Genomic DNA, 22,126 nt, shown 5'->3' with positions numbered 1-22,126 from the left:
ACCCGGAGGGGCCCAGATTCTGGAAGCAACCCCCTGGTACGCACCCAAGGAACCTGCCATGCAGGTGCTAGGGAATCAGTAACTTTGTTTTTGTTTAAAAGGCAAAACATTGATTTGGCAGGAGGCGTCGCTCGCTCTTTGTCTCTCTGTCTCCTTTCCTGCCCTGCTAAGTAGCCAGGTCTCTCCTGAAGAATCCAAATCACAACACTGAGCCCTTCGCAGCTGTTTGGGGGCATCACTCATCCTCCTGCCGGGGAGGGCAGGCCTGTGCTCACAGCCTGCCTCTGACCACCGCAGCCTCAACAGAGGAGCCACGAGGCTGGTTTATTAGACACGGAGCGGACACACCACTGAAACCATCGTCCTCACTTTGCAGATGAGGAATCCTTTGTAAACTGATGAAGTGTAATGACTTCCCTTTGGGATGGGATGGCGGGTTCCCTTCCCAAGGCTGTGACTCTGGCTCTCTGCTCTTTCTTTGCCCCTGTTTGTGTCCCTTTTTTTTTTTCTCTCTCCCTCTTCAATTTTTTAAAAATTCAGGTGAAATTCACAAAACATAAAATTAACAATTTTAAAGCGAGTGATTCAGTGGCATTCAATACATTGGGTAACCATCACACAACTAGCTCCAAAACATTTTCATCACTGTCCCTCCCCATGAACAAAACATACCCATCAAGCAATTACTCTCCATTCCCTTCTCCTCACCTCATCCCCCTAGCTTATGTATTCTGTCACCGTCTATGATCCATATGTCAATCCTTAGGCCAGAACCACACTGTTTTGATTACTGTTGTTTTGTAGTAAGTTTTGAAAATGTGAGTACTTCAACTTTGCCCTCATTTTTCAATATTATATTTTGTTCAGTATTGTTTGGTCTATTGTTTTGGCTATGTTAAGTTCCCTTGCAATTCCATATAAATTTGAGAATCCGCTTTTCCTTTTCTGCAAAAAAAGGCTATTGGAATTTTGATATGGATTGCAGCGAATCTGTAGATCACTTTGTGTAGTATTGCCATCTTAACAATATTAAGTCTTCCAATCCACAAACACAGGATGTCTTTCCATTTATTTAAGTCTTCTTTAATTTCTTTCAGCAATGATTTGTAGTTTCCACGCTACCAGTCTTTCACCCCTGCGATTAAATTTATTCCTAAACATTTTATTCTTTTAGTTGCTGTTGTAAACAGAATTATTTTCCTAATTTCTCTTTGGATTATTCATTGTTGGTGTCCAGAAACCCAACTGATTTTTGAGTGTTGATCTCGCACTTTGCAACTTTGCTGAATTCATTTTTTAGCTCTAGTAACATGTGTGTGCATGTGTATTCTTTGGAATTTTCTATGTATACTATTATGTGATTTGTGAATAGAGATAGTTTTACTTCTTCCTTTAAAATTTGGATGGCTTTTATATCTTTTCTAATTGCTCTGGCTAGAATTTCCAGTACAATGTTGAATCACCGTGGTGAATGCAAGCATTCTTGTTCCCTATCATAGGGTGAAAGCTTTCAGTCTTTCACCAATGAGTAGCTGTTAGCCATGAGTTTCTCATAAATGCCTGTTATCATGTTGAGGAAGTTTCCTTTTATTCCTAGTTGTATGAGTGTTTTTATCATGACAGAATGTTGGATTTTGTCAGCATCAGCTGAGATGATCATGTGATTCTTTTCCTTGGTTGCATTTATGTGTTACATTTATTTATTTATTTATTTATTTATTTATTTATTTATTTATTTTAGTTTGAACTACCTTTGCATTCCTGGGACAAATCCCACTTGGTCATGGTGTATAATCCTTTTCAGATGCTTTTGCATTAAGCTTGCTACTATTTTGTTGAATAGTTATGTTTTTGTATTCATAAGTGTTATTGATCTGTAGTTTTCTCCTCTTGTGATGTCTTTGTCTGGAATTAGTATCAGGGTAATACCGGACTCATAAAATGAGTTATGAGTTAGGAAGTATTCCCTCTTCTTTGATTTTCTGGAAGATTTTGAGTAGGGTTGGTGTTAAACCTTCGTTAAGTGTTTTGTAGAATTCACCAGTGAAGCCATCTGGTCCTAGACCTTTCTTTGCTGGGAGGTTTTTATTTATTTTTTTATCAGTACATTCACATTTTCTGTTTCTTTTGAGAGAATTTTGGTAATTTGTATGTTTCTAGGAATGTGTCCATTTCATCTGGGTTATCTTATTTGTTGGTGTACAATTGTTCCTAGCATTCTTTTATAATCGTTATTTTTTTCTCTAAGGTAGGTAGTAAAGCCCCCACTTTCATTTCTGATTTAATTATTTGCATTTTCTCTCTTTTCTCCTTTGTCAGTCTAGCTAAAGATTTGTCACTTTTATTGATCTTTTCAAAGAACCAACTTTTGGTTTGATTGATTCTATTTATTGGTTTTCTATTTTGTTTATTTCTGCTCTGATCTTTATTTCCTTTCCTATGCTAGCTTTGAGTTCATTATGCTCTTCTTTTTTCTGGTTCCTTAAGTTATAAAGTTAGGTTGAATAAGCGTTTTCTTCTTTTAAATGTGGGCATTTACGTCTATGCATTTCACTTTGAGACATGCTTTCACCGAATTCCATAAGTCTTGCTGTGTTGTGTTTTCATTTTCATTTGTCTCTGGCTGTTTTTAAAAATTTCCCTTGTATGTTCGTCTTCAAACTTGTAATTTCTTCCTTCTCATATTCATGAATTTTCCAGTTTTCCCTGTGTTATTGATTTTTAGCTTCATTCCATTGTGTTTGGAGCAAATGCTTTGTTTGATTCCAATATTTTTATTTATTGAGACTTGCTTTGTGGCCTAACACCGGGACTATACTAGAGAATGTTCCCTGTGCACTTGAGAAGAATGTGTCTTCTGTCATTGTGCAGAATTGTGGAGTGTTACTATATGTGTGTATTAGGTCTAGTTAGTTTATAGCATTAAGTCCTCTGTTCCTATATTGACCTTCTGTCTATTATTAAACGTGGGGTATGAAGTCTCCAACTATTATTGTAAAACTTTCTATTTCTCCCTTCAGTTATATTAATAATGCCTCATGTATTTGAGTCTCTGTCATTTGGTGTGTATATGTTTATAATTGTTAGGTCTTTTTGATGAGTTGACCTTTTATCAACATATAATTTCCTTTTGTCTCCTGTAACAGTTTTGCCTTAACATCTACTTTTTCTGATATTATTATAGCCAACTCAGCTCTCTTTTGGTTACTGTTTGCATGGAATATCTTTTTCCATCTGTTCACTTTCAACTTATTTGTGTCTTTAAATTGAGTCTCTTTTAGATAGTACATAGTTGGATTAGGGTTTTTGGTTATTTTTAAATATCCATTTTGCCAATCTCTGCCTTTTGACTGAAGAGTGTAATCTATTTATAATTAAAATAATTACTGATAAGGAAGAACTTATGCCACTTTTCTTTGTGTTCTATATTTCTTATATCATTTTTGTTCCTTGTTTCCTCCAATACTGCCTCTTTTATGTTTAATTGATTTTTTGTAGTGTACCATTTGATTCCCCTCTCATTTTCTTTTGTGTGTTTATTTTTCAGATATATTTTGTAGTGGTTGCTAAGAGAATTAGAATTAACATCCTAAATTTATAACAATCTAGTTTGAATTGATACCAATTTAAGCTTCAAAAGCATACACAAAAAACATACACAAAACAGATAAATTGGACTTCATCCAAAGTAAAACTTATTACACATCAAATAACACCAACAAGAAAGGCAAAAGACAGCCCACAGAATGGGAGAAAAAAATTTGCAAAACATATATGATAGATCTTTATCTAGAATATATAAAGAACTCTTAGAACTCAATAATAAAAAGGCAAATAACCCAATCAAAAAATGGGCAAAGGATCTGAATGGAGATTTCTCCAAAGAATACATACAGATGGAAATCAAGCACATGAAAAGTCACAAGGGAAATGCAAATCAAAACCACAAGATACCACATCATATCCACTAGGATGGCTGTAATTAAAAAGTCAGAAGATAAAAAGTGTTGTCAAGGATGTGGATAAATTGGAACCTTTGTACTCTGCTGGTGGGAATGTAAAATGATATAAGCACTTTGTAAAACAATTTGGAAATTCCTCAAATTGTTAAACTTAGTTACATGACCCAGTTATTCCACTACTAGGAATATATTCAAGAGAAATGGAACATATATCCACACAAAAACTTGTATACAAATGTTCAAAGCAGCATTATTTATTATAGCCAAAAAATGTAAACAACCCAAATGTCCATCAATTGATGAGTGGGTAAATAATATGTGGTATATCCATACAATGGAATATTATTCAGCCATAAAAAGGAATGATGAATGAATACATACTACCACATGGATGAACTTGAAGACATTATGCTAAGTGAAAGAAGCCAATCACAAAAGACCCCATTTATATTAAACCATTTATAAGAAATGTCTGGAATAGGTAAATCTGTAGAGACAGAAAGTAGATAGATTAGTAATTGCTTAGAGTGTGGTATGATGTAAGGATAGAGGGGCCATAACTAAAGGGTATGGGCTTACTTTTTGAGGTGAGGAAAATATTCTACAATCGTCTATTGTGATAGCTGCACATATCTTTGAATATACTTGCAACTGCTGAATTGTATACTTTAAAAGGGAGAATTCTATGGTATGTGAATAATGTCTCACTAAAGCTGTTAAAAAAACCAAACAGCCACAGGCAGCCACGAAGGGGAGGAATGTGAGGCTCTCTGCCATCCTCTGAGTCTTTGTCCAGTCCTGTTCCCATATGCCCCGGCCAGCTGTCACGACAAAGCCGCTACCAAAAAACAGAGTGGGGCTGGGCTTCTCACACAGGTGCTCCTGTTGTCTGCCTTCCTCAATCAGTTGAGTTTTCTTTGGTCCTCAGTCTTCTGAACCCCCCTGACTACCACCCCCTGTCCCCTGGTGCCCAGCCCCAGCTCTGTTTCCTGGGAGCCCTGGACCTTGGCGTCTTCCCCGACGTGGGCCTGCTCCAAGCCTGCCCCTCCGACTGGCCTCCTGTCGCAGTCTCTCAGGAAACTGACTGCTAGGCCCTTTATTCTCACCCCCCACCCCACACCCCTTTTTGAAGAGCATGATTTGTTTTGGTACAAGTATAATTAACCCAAATTCAGTAAACACCTTATGTCACAAATTGTGCTAAGGTCCTCTATTAGATGCTGCAGATGGTTTCCAGGAACAAAATATTTATGAATCTTGATTCAGTGGCATATGGCCCGAAAGGTGAGAGTGACACAGGTGAGGGGGGGGATTTTTCTCCCAGCATGCCCCTCTCTGCTGCCTCTGGTGGCAGAGCCCCTCCCCCACCCCTACTCCCTTCCTGGGGGCCCTGTGGGGTTTGGGGTGACAGAAGAGTCACTTAGTGTTTCCTCAGGGCTTGTTCTGCAGCTGCTTCTGGTGCAGTAATGCCTCCGACTGCATTTTCCTCCCATCTTCTCTGGCCTCGCTTCCCCTTTGACACCTCCCAAATACAGTTCTAGCACTTTTCTCCTAGCCTCAGTGTGCTTTGTAGAGATCCCTGGCTGAGGCACACCTTACATTTTATCTGCATCTCAGCCTCTTCATAGAAAATTAGGGATTGAGCTAGATCTTTCAGTCTGTCCAAGTCCAACCCTTGATGAGTCTTTGAAAGCAGGACTGATTGCAGGCAGTAGGGATTGGCGGCTTAGCCAACATAGGCCTGGGGATGGCAGAGATCCCAGGTTGTGTCTAAAGAACAATTCCCAGGATGCCCTGAAATGCAGTTTATGGAGCCTGATACCGTACTGGCTTATTAAATTGTGCTGAAGTTGCTTGACATCAGCGGAAAGGCATGTTTGTTCTCTTCCGTCTTCTCCTGAGCTGTGGCCTGTGCCAAGCTTGTCTGGCCTCTGGGGCTCACCAAATCCCCCTCGATGAGCAGACATTGCCCCGTCCTGACCCACTCAACAGGGTGGAGGTTCTCAGGAAAATTCTCTGTCTTTATGAGGATGGACGGTGCATGTATCTTGGATGGAAACTTCAGTTTTCACAAGTTGTCCAGGCTCTGAGGGCACACAGGAGCCACCCTTTCCCCTGGACCTCCGAGGACACGATGAGGATAATGTCGTAAAGATGGTGTATCAGGCAAAAATGCTGCATAGTTAAAATGACCCTTGAAAACCCTTCCTTGCCCATAGAGATCAGTTATGGCTTTGTGGGTGTGCAGGCTTAGCAAATGCACAGGGCCCTGTGCTTAGGAATCCCCAGGCTTCAGCTCAAAGTTCTGCAGTTGCCGTCTTGAAATTCTTAATTTTATCTTGAACTTGTTTAAGTAAGTCCAATGGGACAGTGGAGCATGCGCGGGGGCTTGGAGCCTCAGCTCATGAGCCGTCTCACTTCCTTGCCTCCCTGGGTGGGTCCTTGGCTGCCCACTTCCCCTTCTGCTTCCTTGCCCCAGGCCCTTCCCAGCCTCCCTCTCCTTGCCTCCACCCTGCAACCGCTGCCTCTATCTGCCCTACAGGGGACTGGGTGCAGGCGCAGGGAGAGTCAGGGTCAAGCACACACACTTCGTGGCATCTGGAGGCAGGACACGATGGTAGCTGTTTCCACCCTAGGCAGCCAGAATTTTCCTGTACCCTTTCAGGTACTGAGCCATAATTCTGTTTTTTTGTTGTTGTTGTTTGTTTGTTTGTTTTCCTAAAGCCATTTTGAATTGGGTTTCTACAGCTTCAAACCAAAAGATTCCTATCCACAACTTAGGCAGCCAAAACTCTGCCCACAACACCCTACCACATCAAAATAGGATTTTGGAAGATGATTTGATAAACTTCTATCCAGGTAATAGCTGAAAGGCTTTCACATGTTACCCAGCTCAGCAGGGCAGAGCCAGGAATGTAGGAAATTTTAAAGAGAGGGATCTTAGAGATGTCTGAGGAGCCACATCATTTTTTTTTTTATATAAGTAACTGATACTCAGAGAGGGGAAGGGGTGTGCCCTGGGTCACACAGCAAGTGAATGTAAGAACCTGGTGTTCTGACCCAGGTTCCCACATGGCTATGGAGTCACCTCAGACATGCACTGGACTCCTACCAATTACCGATTCCAGTTGGAGCCCTTGGTGTTTTCCCTTCCCCTCCCCTCCCCTCCCCTCCCCTTCCCTCCCCTCCCTTCCCCTCTCCTTTCCTCTCCTTGTTCCTCTTCCTCCTTCTCCTTCCACTCCTCACCCTCTCCCCCCACCTCTCTCTCTCTCAAAAACACCATCACATGATGAATGGATGAATTAAATGTGCTATATTCATACAATGAGATATTATTCGTCTGTAAAAAGGAATGAGTTACTAATCTGTCCTACAATGGGGATGAACCTTGAAAACATCAAGTGAAAGAAGCCAGACCAAACAGCCACATAGTTAATGATTCTATTGGCATGAAGTGCCCAGAACAGGCAAATCCACAGAGACAGAAAGTAGATTAGTTGTTGCCAGGGGCTGAGAGGGGGCAATGGGGAGTAAATGCTAATGGGGTTGGGGTTTATTTGGGGGATGATGAAATTGTTCTGGAATTAGATAGTGCAACTCTGTTCATCTTCTAAAAGGTACTTTATGGTATGTGAATTATATTTCAATAAAGCTCCTATTTAAAAAAAGGCCCTTGCATGATGCTGTGCACATCCTCTTTATTATACACCAAACAGCTCTGTCTCCACTGTGTGTGTGTATATAAAGTGACTGGACAGAGTTAAAAACATGAAATCATGGGCACTGTTCTTTGGGACTATTTAACTGGTTTTCAAGGATGATTTTAACTCCATGAGATTTCCCCTTAACTTGAGGCTCATGATCCTGTCACTGGCTCATGCCAGAAAATAGCAGATAAACTTAAACATACCTGTTGATAAATTCCAGGTAGATGTAGGGCTCTGGAGGCTCTGAACAGGGCTTCTCTCTTTTTTTGAAAGGGAGATTAGCACACGCTAGTGGGTAAAGCTAGTACCAGCTTGAACTTTACTCCTGGATAACATCAGAAGGTTGAAATGAACTTTATAAGGATCACCTCTTGATATGACACATTATCATCTAGTGCTGCTTCCTGGACCCCTTAGCCCTGCCTGAGTCCAGCGAGTCCTGTCATCTGCAGCTACCTCAGGCATTTTCATCTGTGCGCTGCTGAAGGAAACAGAGCCATCCAACTAGAGCTGGCCATTCTGGCTGCCCTTGCAGTATCCAGGCCCCGGAAGGAGGCAGAACAGGAGCCCAGACTTCGCGTTTCCCAGCGTCCACCCTGCTCCAGCCAGTTGGGCATCTCTCCCAGCTGGATGCAATTCTGCTCTTTAAAGATCAACAATTTTCCTACAATCTGACCAGCCCTGAAATGCAGCTGACTCCTCACCTGGGACTGGACTGAAGAAATGGATGACCTTTTCCAACATTAGAGGGCAAATGCTGTGTCGGATGCACAGGAAAACAGTGCATCTGGATGTGCCAAACTGTATGGTGATGAGGGGCTCTCAAGGGAACTTCTGAAGCTGCACCCTTTTTGCCTCATGCCCTGTCCTTAGAGCATAACCCGCCCTGTGCCCTCGGGGACCAGGGGACGGGGTGGGGCCCGGGGTGGCTCAGCCCTGGCCCTCCGTTGCTGAGCACTCGTTGTGTGCAAGGCAACACTCCAAGTGCTTTGCTTGCACTGATTCCCTGAACCTTCATAACAACCTGATGGAGTGAATGTTATTACTTGCATTTAACACACAAAGAAACTGAGGCACAGGGAGGCTAATTAAGTCACCCAAGATAACACAGTTGATAGGTGGGGCAGCTGGGACACGAATCCGGGGCCTGCTGCCCTCCATCACTCTGCATCCCGGCCTCCAAGAAGTGCGGCCAGCGTGGTGGTCTAAGCGAAAGGAGCACGCCCAGGGGTGAGCAGTCCGTCCTTCCTCAGCTTATGTGGCCTGCTCACTGGTCTCCTCTGACGAAAGGCCAGCCTCGGGTCAAGGGTGTGAAGGTGAATGAAAACAACGTTTCCGTTTCCCATGAGACCAAGTGATGCAGAGCAACCAGAACTCACGTGTGCTGCTTAGGGCTGCGTACAGTGGTGCCAGCCCTTTGGAAGGCAGTTTTCCATTGTCTACTGCAGTTGAAGATTTGCAGGCCCTATGGCTCAGCCGTTGCATGCTTTGGTGCATCCCCAGTGGAAATGTGTTCTGCACGTGCAGCAGGAGAGTTAAGGACCCCCACCACCGCCAGTTAGTAATAGCTCCAGGTATCCACCAGCAGTGGACTGGATAGTTAAATTGTGGTGCGCTCACACAAAGGCAAACCACAACGCAGTGAAAGAAGGGATAATATGGAGCAAAGGAGGCCAGACACAAAAGAATATATGATGAATGATCCCACTTACATAAAGTTCAAAACCAGGCAAAACTAAGCTGTAATGTTTAGGTGAGCAGGCCCAGGTGGTGGGAAAACAGAGAAAGACAAGTGAGGTACTGCCCTAAGTCAGCATAGTGAAGGCTTTTAAGGAGTGAGGACTGCTGAAGTTAACTAAAGAAGACCTAAATAAATGGCAAGATGTCTGTGTTCACAGATTGGAAACCTTAGCATTGTTAAGAAGTCAGTTATCACCCAAAGTGTCTAAAGAGTCCACACAATACCTGTCAGAATTCCAGAAGCCTTTTTTGAAGAAATGGAAAAGCAGATCCTCAGATTCATATGGAATTGCAAGAGGCCCTGAATAGACAAAACAACCTTGAAAAAAGAAAATAGTTAGAGGACTCATACTTCCCAATTTCCAAACTTACTACAAAGCCACAATTATCCAAACAGTGTGGTGCAGACAATGGGAGAGGCTTGTGGACCAAAGAAAATAGAACTGAAGGTCCAGAAATGAATGACGCATCTGGGGTCAACTGATTTTCAACAAGAGCACTGAGTCCATTCAACAGGGAAATAATAGCATCTTCCCCAAATGCAGCTGGGACAGCTGGCTGTCCACACGCAAGAGTTGGAAGTCGAACCCTGACCACATGCCGTATAGAAAAATTAACTCAGAATGGATCAAGGGCCTAAACTTAAGAGATAAATAAAACCTTCATGACCTTGGATTTGGCAATGATTTCTTAGATATAATGCCAAAAGTACAAGCAGAAAAAAAAGAGAAAAAATAAACTGGACTTTATCAAAAACAAAACTTCTGCATATCAAAGGACTTACCAGGAAAACAAAAAGACAACTACAGAATGGGAGAAAAATGTTATAAATCATATATCTAATAATGGCTTAATAGCCAGAATATATAAAGAACTCCTACAATTCGACAATGAAGTGACAAACAGCCCATTTTAAAACTGGGCAAAAGACTTGAATAGAGATTTCTCCAAAGAAGATATACAAAAGACATTCTTATTAGCACATGAAAAGATGCTCACCCTCCTTAGCCATCAGAGAAATGCAAATCAAAACCTCAGTGAGATACCACTTCACACCCACCAGGATGGCTATTATTTTAAAAATGGAAAATAACAAGTGTTGATGAGGATGTGGAGAAATTGGAATCCTTGTACATTGTCAGTGGAAAAGTAAAATGAGGTAGCCACTTTGGAAACAGTTAGGTGGTTCCTCAAACAGTTAAACGTAAAATTACCACATAACCTGGCAATTCTTCTAGGTACGTAACCAAAAGAATAGAAAACAGGAACTCGGATAGATATTTGTACACCAATGTTCATAACAGCATTATTCACAATAGCCAAAAAGTGGAAATAACCCAAGTGTCCATCAATGACTGAGTGGATAAACAAAATGTGGTATATACATACAATGGTATATTATTCAGCCATAAAAAAGAATGATGTTCTGATACAAGCTACAACACGGATGAACCTTGAAACCAATATGCTGCGCAAAATAAGCCAGGCACAAAAGGACAAATATTGTACAGGTCCACATATATGAATTATCTAGAACAAGCAAATTCATAGACAGAAAGTAGATCAGTGGTTACCAGGGACTATGGGGGGGGGGGGGAATGGGGATTTATTGCTTAACAGGCACATGATTTATGTTGGGTGATGCAAAAGTCTTGGTAATGGATAGTAATGATGGTAGCACTTAATACCACTGAAGTGTATACTTAAAAATGGCTAACATGGGGGGGGGGTTGTAAAAATAAAAGAAGCAAAGAAGCTGTGATTAGACAAGGAGACAAAGGAGGCTTCTAGAAGCATCTGTATATTGATGTGGAGGGGGTATCTGAATGTTCACTTTGTAACAGTAATTAGGATATATGTTTAAATATTATGCACTTTTCTGGATGTGTTGTATATCACAATTTTTTAAAAGTATAAAAAATAATGTTTCCACCAACCCGGTGTGGTGGTCTCCCTCCTCCAACTCAATGCATAATTTTCCACTTAGAATTATCCACTGCTCAGACCTTATACTAAGCCAAGTGACTCTGGGCTACTTTGCCAACCAGCCGCAGGTCTCCCCCGCCGTGATCAAACACTGTGGCACCCCCAGAGAGAGGCCCGTACCCCACGTTCTGGTCTGGTTCGCGCTCTCCTGGTAGAATGCCTGACGGAGGTGTGGGCAAAGAGATAAAGGCAGTCTGTTCTTCCTGCTTGCTCAGGGGTCACTACCCCAAGAGCCAGCTCTCCAGCCTCAGCTCTTGAACACGTTTTCTCAACTTTATAAACAAAAAACCCAGGGCAATGAAAACCTGCTCCGAGCCCCGGGGGAGTGCTGCTTTCCAGCAGCTGCCCAGCAAAACCTGCTCCCAGACATCCATTGGGCTCCCAGCCCCTCTCCGTCCACCCTCACAATGAAAACACAAAATTGTTTTTATTTTCAGTGTCCGCAGATGAGCCACGCTCTCCCTCCACAGAGGAAAGTGCTGTTTATTTGTCCTTGTGGAGCTTGGGGTTGAAATCCATGTGGCTACTTGCCCTTTTCCTTTCTGATCCATGGTTGAGACCAGGTGTTGTCCCGGTGGCTTGTGTGGGGTGGGTGGTTGGAAAGAACTTGGCACCCTGGCTCCGCGGAGAGGACCGTACTCATGTCTAACCACTGTTTGTGGAGGACATTTCTCTGTTTCTGATGGGCAGTTACATTCTTTTCTGTTTGGTTTCACCTGCTTCTCCCGAGGCTCCTGCTGGGATAAGTTTAGAAACCTGAAGGGAACAAATAAAAATAAGGGCTGCCCTTGCAGAGCACCCACTCCATTATGTGTATGGACCCACTTCATCCTCATGCCCCTTCCCTGCAGGAGGTGCTGTTACTACCATGCCCATTTTATAGATTAGGATATTGAGGCACAGAGAGGTTAAGCAATTTGCCTAGGGTCACACAGCTATTTAGTGTCAGAGCTGGGGTTGGAACCCTGACAATCTCCCTTCAAGGCTTTGCTCTTCTTAACCACTGCTTCATCCCACCCATCTTCCTGGGATGGGGCAGAGTGAGCAGGGAGGTGCAGCCCCAAGCAAGACTCTTTGGACGTTGCATATACAGAGATGCCTGCTCAGGAGCCCATGACTCCCAGTGGGACCTGTCCTTGGGGAGAGCCAGCCTCTCCTGAAAGGCCCTGCCCACCAGGGTGCCCAGGCCTTGTGCTCATGGCAAGAAATTGAGGCTGATGTCCCATCACCCGCTCCAGGTAATGCACCAGGCACAGCTGGGGCCTTAGGAGCCCTTTCCTCCACGAAGGAGGCAGAAACCCCAAAATGGAGCTCGTCAACCACCACCCCCCCCCCCCCCAAGAGGTTGCAATTCTTCCTTTTTGGAAACCAAATCAAAATCTGGCCCTGCTTCACCTGCTCTGACAGGAAATTAAATCTCCATCATTTGCGGGGAGTTCTTGCCCAACCTGGCCCAAGAAAACTGGAAAAGGGACCCTTGTCCTCAGCCAGGCATGGCTGGACTGTGTTTCTGGAGTCCAGTCACTGGTTCGAACCTCAGCTCTGACGCTCTGTAGCTTCACGGCTTTGGGAAAGTTGCTCCACCACTCAGTTTCCTCACCTGTGAAAGGGAATAATCGTAGCCCCCACTCACTGGGTTGTTGTGATGATTAAATCCCTTGCATGGAAAATGCTGAGAACGTTGCTTGTTGCATGATGTTGCATGATGCACACTCGATGAACCTCAGCTGGGATGATATTCACAGTATTAGCTGCTGTTGTCAGGACTGCCCCACTCTGCCCTCCTGGCTCTCGTCTCAGCTTCCCACAAACACCACGGAGCCAACCCCCCAGGGTCCCGCCGCCCCTGGACCCTGTATCCCTTTCTTTGCCATTTGAGGAAATCCCTAAACCCCACCCTTTCTACTCATCTCCAGGAATCTACCAGCAAAACCCATTACTCCCTCTCTCTATCTCCCATACCAGCCTCCACACCCGCCCCTTCCACAGCATCACCCAGTGCCCATAATTTCTCATTGGGCACTGTGCCAGTTTGGATATATTACGTCCCCCAGAAAAAGCCATGCTCTTTGATGAAATTTGTGGGGGCAGACTGTGTTAGTGTTGATTAGGTTGGAACCTTTTGATTGAGTGTTTCCATGGAGATGTGGCTCAATCAACTGTGGACAAGACCTTGATTGGATAATTTCCATGGAGGTGTTACCCTACCCATTCAGGGTGGGTCTGAATTAAATCACTGGAGCCATATAAAAAGCTCAGACAGAAGGAGCTCACTGCTAGCTATAGCTGAGACAGACATTTTGAAGATGGCCCTTGAAAGCTGACACTGACATTTGGGAGAACGCTATTTTGAAAAGCAACCTGGGAGCAAGCAGACGCCAGCCATATGCCTTCCCAACTAACAGAGGTTTTCTAGACACCATTGGCCATCCTCCAGTGAAGGTACCCGATTGTTGATGCCTTACCTTGGACACTTTATGGCCTTAAGACTGTAACTGTGTAACCAAATAAACTCCCTTTATAAAAGCCAATCTGTTTCTGGTATTTTGCAAAATGGCAGTATTAGCAAACTGGTACAGGCAGAAAGCCTTCAGCCTTGAAACCCAGGCAGGAAGGAGGCCCGGTACTCCGAGCCCCAAGGGGCTGCGCATCCCATGGGGAAGGAATGTTCCTCGTCATTCCTTGAGGCTGAGCAGTGCAGAGGGGCTATGGAAAAGAAGAAAACAGGATGTGTCACAAATCAACTGATCAATCACATCACAATGTAAACAACCATGACAATGTGAAGAGGGCTCCAATTTGTACAAATATTTATGGCGCATCTCAGTGTCAGGAGTTGTTTTAGGCTCGAGGACCAGCATCAACCTAGTCCCTGCCCTCATAGAATTAAAATTAAACTCAGAGACAGATGTAAGCCACATAAAATGGAAATGTACAGAGAATACCAGGTGTTCAGAAGGGAGAAGCCTGAGGCTGGAGGGGAGACCCTGGGAATGCCCAGGGGCTTGGGGAGCTCAGCAATTTCAAATCAGTGGCTCTGGAAGCCCTGCTGGGAAGGGGATGTTTGAGCAAAGATGTGAGCAGGTGAGGAAAGGAGCCCCAGGGACCTTGAAGGAAAAGGATTGCAGGCATAGGGAGTGACCGGCGCCAAGGGCCTGCTGGGGACACACGGGGCCAGTGTTCTGGGGGGGGGGGGCTCAGAGGCCAGGCAGGGCAGAAAGAGGTCGTTCTTGTGTGTGTGAATTGGTGGGTGGGCAGATCCGAGAAGTTCTTGTGAGCCACGGTAAGGCTTTGACTTTTATAGGAAATAAGGCAGAATATCACCGGAAAATTTTATTATTGGGAATAAGATGGTCTGGGTGTGTTTTCAAAAGGTCCCTCTGACTGCTGGTTAGGGGACAGAGTGAAGGGGGACAAGGAGGGATGGTGGCCTGGGCCAGAATGATGGGGGGAGCAGTTGGTGGCATGAGTGGCCAGGATCTGGACACATTTCTACAGGAGAGCTGGAAGGGGCCCGAGGGCGTGCTTGCCTTGGCCTTGGAAAAGGACGTTTGGACAACGTTGAAGAAGGAGCAGGGCTTCTCTAGGAGGCCAAGGCAAAGAGCCTGAATGCACGTGCAGGGCCGGGCCTGGGGTCGTCCCCTGGCCCGGAGGTCAGCCTTGTGGGGGCAGGAGGTGGCCAAGCCTGTGCCTTGAGCCTGACTCTGCTCCTCCCTCCAAGACAGGGCAGGCATCTCCCTGATTAAGGAGCGTTTGCAAGACCCGGGGTCCCCAGTTCTCTGCCCTCGGCTCTGCCCACTGTCCCCCTCGCTCTCTCTCCTCTGGCCACACCAGCCCCCTCGCTCTGTTCAAACCTCCCCGCACGTCCCGGCCCCAGGGCCTTTGCCTGTGCAGCCCCCTCTGCCAGGCCGAGTCTCACTTGCTCTGTCATCACCCTCAGGGCTCTGCTCACAGGCCCCTCCTCGGAGCAGGGCCCAGGGTTGACTGAAATTACACTCTGCCTTGATTTGCTTCTTGGCTTAGTAACCATGTGAAGACGGACTCTGCCTTGCTCAGACTGTGAATCCCCAGCACCTGGCACATAGCAGATGCTCAGTAAGCATTTGTGGAATGAATGAATGGATATTTATTGATCAATAAATGGAGCTGCCATAATGAATACAACCAGCAAATCCTTTGCCCTTGGGGAGCTCATGTCCATATTCACGTGTCTGCGGAGGGATGTGGTGGGGGCAGGTGGATAATGAATACGTTAACAAATAAATGAAACAAACTTTGCTGGTGGTTGGCATCAAGCCGGCAAGTCACTCTGCAGCCTCTGCCACAAGTTAACGAGCTGGGGCTCTAATGGGGGCACTCAGCATGGGGTGGGAGTGGGGGTCATACCTGTGGCCAGGAGCACTTCTCTGTATCCCAGAAAGCGCCCCCTGTTGCCTTCTCCACCCACAGGAAATGCCTGCCCTTTGCCTCTTCGTACCACTCCATGCTCTGAATATGTCTGGCATCCAATAGAGGGGGCCTGGGGTGACTGGAAAATTCTGGAAAATCACAGGGACATAGCTCGTTAGAGTTCTCAGAAGGTCAGAGCAACAGGGACTTTAAGGAAAATGCAGTCAACTAATGCCTCTCATTTCACAGGAAGAGAAACTGAGGGGAAGTGAGTCTCTGGGGTCAGGTAGGAGTAAGTGGACTGGCCTCACCCAGGCCTCTTCTTTCAGCCAGGGCCCCTGGCCATTTGGTTAGCCCAACTCCTTCCAAATTCTGGAACCTGTAAGCTGCATGGAGAAATACGAAGTAAACAAGACATATCACACAAAATAGCACTGACCCACATATGCACCGCTCTTTGGAGCCCTTGTTTTCTCACGGGAAGTGTCCACTTGGTACCGGTCCGCCTTTAACGCCTCTCGGTCACTTGTCCGTCCCTCCCTCTGCCTCCTGCACAGATCCTGTAGGGCCACAGCCTCACTGTGGTTTAATCACACGGTGCTGTTTACATTGTATTTCCTTTTACCATTATCTTCTATTTATGGCAAAGGCACTGTTTTTAAATTTAGCAATGTCAAAGAAAAGGTGTTTTTCTTTTTATAGATATCCATATTTAAGCAAAATATGTACCAATTTTTTTAGAAAAACACTAGGTGAAACTAGAGACAGGCAAAGATATCATGAGAATCAGGACACTTAGCTGCAATGGACTGAGGTTTGGGAAACCATCAGTCACTGGCTGATTCCTTTGGAGAATAATAATAACCAACATGCATCGAGAATTTACTCTGGGCCAGGCCCTTCTCTAAACTCTTCAATATGCAATAAATCATTTACTGCCCCCACAACTCCATAATTATCCTTATTTGACCAATGGGGAAACTGAGGTACAGAGAGGCCATGCTACTTTCCCAAAGACACACAACCAAGAAGTGATGGAGCTGGAAGAGTCAGAAGACTAGTGACCCCATGACTAATTAATGGTCACTGGGTTTGAAGGCCCCTCCCTGGACCTGGCCAGTCCTTGCCACATCCTTCTGGAAGCGCCTTTGGAGTTAGTCTCCCCCGGGCCTGCATCTCTTTCACAGCGGATGGAGGGTGAGGGCCTGCAGACGGCAGCTGGTTTGCACCTCCAGGCGTCATTGCAACAGCTGAGCAGGGCTTTTCTTCCTAACCTGTTATTAGTGTCATAAAACCACCGAATAGGGTTTACGGCAGTCACAGCCCTGGCAGAATCAGTCATCACCACGGTTAATGGCAGCCTTTTCAGACCATTAGCCGACCTTGGCTTTTCTTCGGATGATTAAGATTCCCGCTTGCCACAGCCTGATACAAATGGGGCCTTAGCAGGCTCCTGCCCCATTGCTCAGCGCTGAGTGGCTCTGGGCATGTCGTCTCCTGTGGCAGAAGTCAGAACGGGGTGGGGCAGGAGCAGAGCGGGGTAGAACGAGGGGCTGGCTCTGGCCTAGCGATGGTGCCCGGGCCTCCTGGTCTGGGCAATCCTGAGGCCTAGAGAACCCAAATGAAGGAATAAAAATATCTGCACTAGAAAGACCTTAGAAAACATTAGTCTATCAAGGGTTTGACACCGTGTGGACACCTGGGTTTGTGTAAAAGTGTGGAATTAGGGAGGGCTTCCTGGTGGAAGTGAGTTGAAACTTGTTCTTAAAGGATTCACCGTTGGACTTCAGTGGGGACGGAGGATGCAGGGCAGAAATTCCTAGCTCAGGTTGAGGGGAATGGGAAGGTGTGGAGGGTAGAACCCAGCAAGGGGGCACCACCTGAAGCTAAAGGCATTTGTGGGGCAAATCACACATGGTTTTGGCACCACGCCAAGGCCTCTGTACTTTTGTTTGTTTTGCCCTTTAACTGTGGAATCAATGCTGCACACCCAGCTCCCCCAGAGGCCAGGCAGGTGGCCCCAGCCAGGGAGGTGGAGGCAGGCACTGTGGGCACACAGCCCCCCAGCCCTCCATGCCCTCTCTCCCCACTGCCCCTCCCCCACATGAAGGAGGCAGCACTGATTGTCCCCGGGAGAGAATGCCGGCCTGGTGTTGCCAGGGGTTTGGCAAGGGGGTCAGAAATCTGGATTTTTATATGAAAACCCACAGCTTTAATAGCCTGTTGCCTGCACCAGCAGCCTCTGCAAAGGCATTTTGAGCAGCTGGAAGTCTTGTGAGCAAGGGCTGGATGGAGCAGGGGCTCTTGGCCCTGCCGTGCCTGGTCTGCTGCTCCCAGAGTGCCCCCTCCTGCGGGCTGGGGCAGATCCCTCCCCCATGTCTGCCCGGGACTTGGGCCCGGAGGGAGGACGGGGGGTGTCGGGGAGCCAAGGCCCGCAGCTCCCTGGAAGGCCCCTGGTGTTGAGCGGCCTCGCTGCATGAGGCCCGCAGCATCTGGAATCACTTGCTGAGCCTTCGTTCCACGTGCTCGAGAGGGCAGGGCTCAGAGGCTCCGTCCAGTCTGGCTGTGACCTGGGTGTACGGAGGCCCCCAAGCAGGGAGCTTTGACTCTGACAAGTCGGCCACACTCCAACCCACGCAGCAGCCGCTCTGGCTATACCCAGGACTCCCCCTGCACCACCACCCCCCACGCACACTCACTCTCTTGCACACACATACACATGCTGATACACACTGCAAACACACACAAACACGTACCACCAAACCACTTACTCCTTCCCCTTGCTGGAAACCACAGCATTCCAAGCCATGCACTGCACACACACGCACACCCCCCTAAACAAAGTCGCATCCAATTGCCTGCACAAAAATGCCCCTACTGTCATCCCTCTCCTGTAAGCATAAGCACACCCTCAACTTTACTTTCTGTACATAAACGCTGGTTCATTTGTCTGTTTTCATTCAACTGATGCCCCCTGGCACCTGCAGGCCGTGCCAGGTGCCGTGGAGGTGGAGGATGGGTCACCAGCACTGTGGGAGCTGAGGAAGGCTGCCAGAGGAAAGCTGTGAAGAGCATTCATTCATTCATTCATTCATTTTTTGTGTTAAATTATACATCTATTTGTTTGTTTGTGAATTATCTATATCCCTGGTAGAATATAAGATCCACCAGGGCAGGACTTTTGTCTGCTGCTTTGTCTCCAGTGACCTGAACAGAGCCCTTCATAAATATCTGTTGAATTAATGAATGCAAAAACAAATCCTCCCTGAAGCTTCTGATGGAGGTAGTGTAGCTCATACTTGATGAGATGGGTTGTTTTAATATGTTCACAGGGAATAAGGATCTTTCTGCGCCTTTAGGAAGAAAGGGGTAAAATGAGTGGCTTTTTTACTTAGAGAGTGCCTTGGAATAAGCAAAGTAAGTAGAGCTGCTTGGTGGTTTCAGAGCTATGGAGACGGGGGAGGAAGGGAATTGGAATAAAGAAGGGAGGGAGGGACAGATAGAGGGGAAGACAGACAGGGAACCAGATGGCTCAGATAGAGAGAAAACCAAAGAGCACTGAGACGTGATGTTCTCTGAAAACTAAGTGACCTGGGCCATTTGGACTGCTTTCTGAATGTCAGCTGGGAAGCAGCCCAGAGCATGGGCGGGAAGACGGAAACGCTTGAGGCTTGCTAATTGTGTGGTTTGGTGCACATCTCTACTCGGGCTGCACTAGAGCAGCATTTTCCAAAGGGGAATCCTGAAAGGATTTCAGGTGGTACCAGGTGCACATTTTTTTTTTCCATTTTAATAACTATCAGAAAACAACAAACCAGCAATATCATGATTTCTATTTCCAAGGATGAGGTTAATTTTTAAGAGAGTTGATGTAAAGCTGACTTGAAGAGATTTATGCAGCATGCTCAGAGGAGCTGCAGAGCTGATTGTACGGTACTGGGGAGCGTAAACTGCTGACCGTCGGGAAATGGCCTCAAAGGAGCCTTCCAGCACTGTGATGTTGAGGTGTGACAGGACCTGGTTATCAGGCTGATGGTTGAGGTCACGTGAGGTGACCTGGGGGACTCCCTGCACCCCCTACCTGGCTCTGCTGTCTGCAAGAGGACGATCTTATAAGGTCTTGCTGGGGTGGGAGGCTGCATCTCCATCCTCATGAAGCCAAGAAGCAGCCTCAGTGGTTGAGAACAATTCTCAGTGGCTTATGCTGGAGACGCCAAATAAAGGTGGACTCTGAGCCTGGCGCTGGCTATTCCCTCCTCTGGATCACTTCCCTCCAGGCCTCCTTTGGCTTCTTATCCAGGTCTCCGCTGACACGTCACCTCCTTGGAAAGGCCTTCCCTGCCTACCCCACGGAGTACCACTCTCCAGCACACGATCCAGTCTTGTTTTCTTAGCTGCAGTCATCTTATTTATTCATCAGCGTGTGGAATGTCTGTCTCCCCCACCATGTGTCAGCTCCACAAGGGAAGGGACTTCATCAGGCTGTTTGCTTCTGGTACCTAGTAAGGGTGCCAGTTTTTGCTGAGTGATTGAATGAATGGCCATGCAGTATTCTGCTGGTCTGCCTCTACCTCTTAAACATGTTTTTTATTACCTGTTCAAGAAATGCTAGGGCTGCTTTGTTTTGGTTTGTTTTTTTGTTTCTTCCGGGGCATACTGTAAAAGGAAGCTGCCATTGGTGTGTCTTGATGATGGGTGAAGGGATAGGAGGAGGAGTTGAGCATCATTTAACCCGGACCAGGAGACTATAGTCTTTGGAGAGCTCATCAAAGACCCCCACATCTGTCCCTGCTTTGGGATGTCCTGGTCAGCCAGGCCCCTGGAGGCCAGGAGGGAAGCCCCCTTCCCTTGGCTGCCTGGCAAATTTGCTTTCAATGTTTGCACTTGACGCTGCTCGGGAGGACAAAGGCTTCGCGGCCCAGCTCCCATCCCGGTTGCCAGGCTGGCAGGTCTCCATGGAGACCATAGAAGCACATCTGTTCCCTCTTGCTTCCCAGGGAAGGCGTCTGCTCTGATTCCACGATGCCTGGGTGAGCAACAACTCTGAGCAGAAGCCCAGCCCAGGTCCCCTCTGCCCCAGGAGGGCAAGAAGGACAAGAGCATCTGTTCTCCCCAGGAGACGGTGGCTAGGGAGACGGGGCCGAGACCGGGGCCCTGGGCAAACGCCTGTGCTGTCAAAGGTGCAGTGGGCTTCCGTGTGTTGGGGGTGGGGGTGGGGGACCAGGAACAGCAGGGGGTGAGGGGCGCATGAACAGCTGCTGCTCTGGGACCTCTGTCCCCAGGAGAAAGAAGCAGCAACAGCGAGTCCTGTTGGGATCAGACTCTGGGTCTCCCACACCTGGAGCCCAATGCCTCCCAGCTGCACCCCTCGCTCTCTGTAGCCCTGGGATCCTGTTCAGCCTCTATTTCTCTCTCTTTCTCTGTCTCTCCATGTCTCTCTATCTCTCTCTGCATGTGTCTCTGTCTCTTTCTTGGCATCACATATAACCACAAACGGGTCAGTGTCTCCAGAGCTATGGAAGAAACTACAAGAAATTGTCTAAGTTGTGCAAACTGTGCCCAGCCCCCTCTCCTGCTCATGACTTCTTAGATCCTGTTCTTGACACCAGTGAGCCCCTGGCTTCTTTCTGGTCATCCCTCTCTGCGCAGCCTGGTTGCCTCCCTGCTATGCTCTTGTCGCCTCCTGTCCACTGGGTGGGGAGTAGCCCATGCTAGCAGGAAGTGTCTCAGGGGAGGAGGCTAAAGCCCTCGTTCTAGGGCCCCACAGGATCTTGCTGCACCTTGGCCACATCTCTCTCTGAGTCTCAGCTTCCCCATCAGAAAAGTATATCTAGTAAATATTGTCCTATCACAGGCGTGTGGAGAGCAATAAGCAAGAAGGGGTGTGTGAACTCTCTTTACAAATGAAAGCAGAGGCATAAACCCTGGTACCCTCAGAGGCCAGGTCAGTGACATGAAGGAGCAGAGAAGGAAGTGAGCTGATACACAGGGCAATAAGGCAGGGTGGGGACTGTGGCAAACTGGAGAGCCCTGGCTGTAGGGGCCATGACACAGCACCAGCCAATGGTCACCACCAGGAGCATGGACCCACATGGCCCAATCTTGGGATTTTTCTAGAGAACCCAGAAATTAAACCTTTAATGCTGACAGTTTCACCCTGTTGGTGGGATTTGGTCTCACTGCCATCAGCCTGAGTCCTCTGCAATCAAGCTTAGGCTAATGTTCTCCCTGGAAGTGTACATGAATCTCCCGGTCCCCCCTTGTCAACTGGGACTGAGGCTTGAACTTCGACCCATAACCTGGGCCAGACTGAGCCTTATGAGATTAAAATTTGTCAGTTCC

Source organism: Choloepus didactylus, chromosome 19 (assembly GCF_015220235.1).
Source record: "Choloepus didactylus isolate mChoDid1 chromosome 19, mChoDid1.pri, whole genome shotgun sequence".
Taxonomy (NCBI): domain Eukaryota; kingdom Metazoa; phylum Chordata; class Mammalia; order Pilosa; family Megalonychidae; genus Choloepus; species Choloepus didactylus.
The sequence above is the reverse complement of the archived record's forward strand: the minus strand, read 5'-3'. Positions refer to the sequence as shown.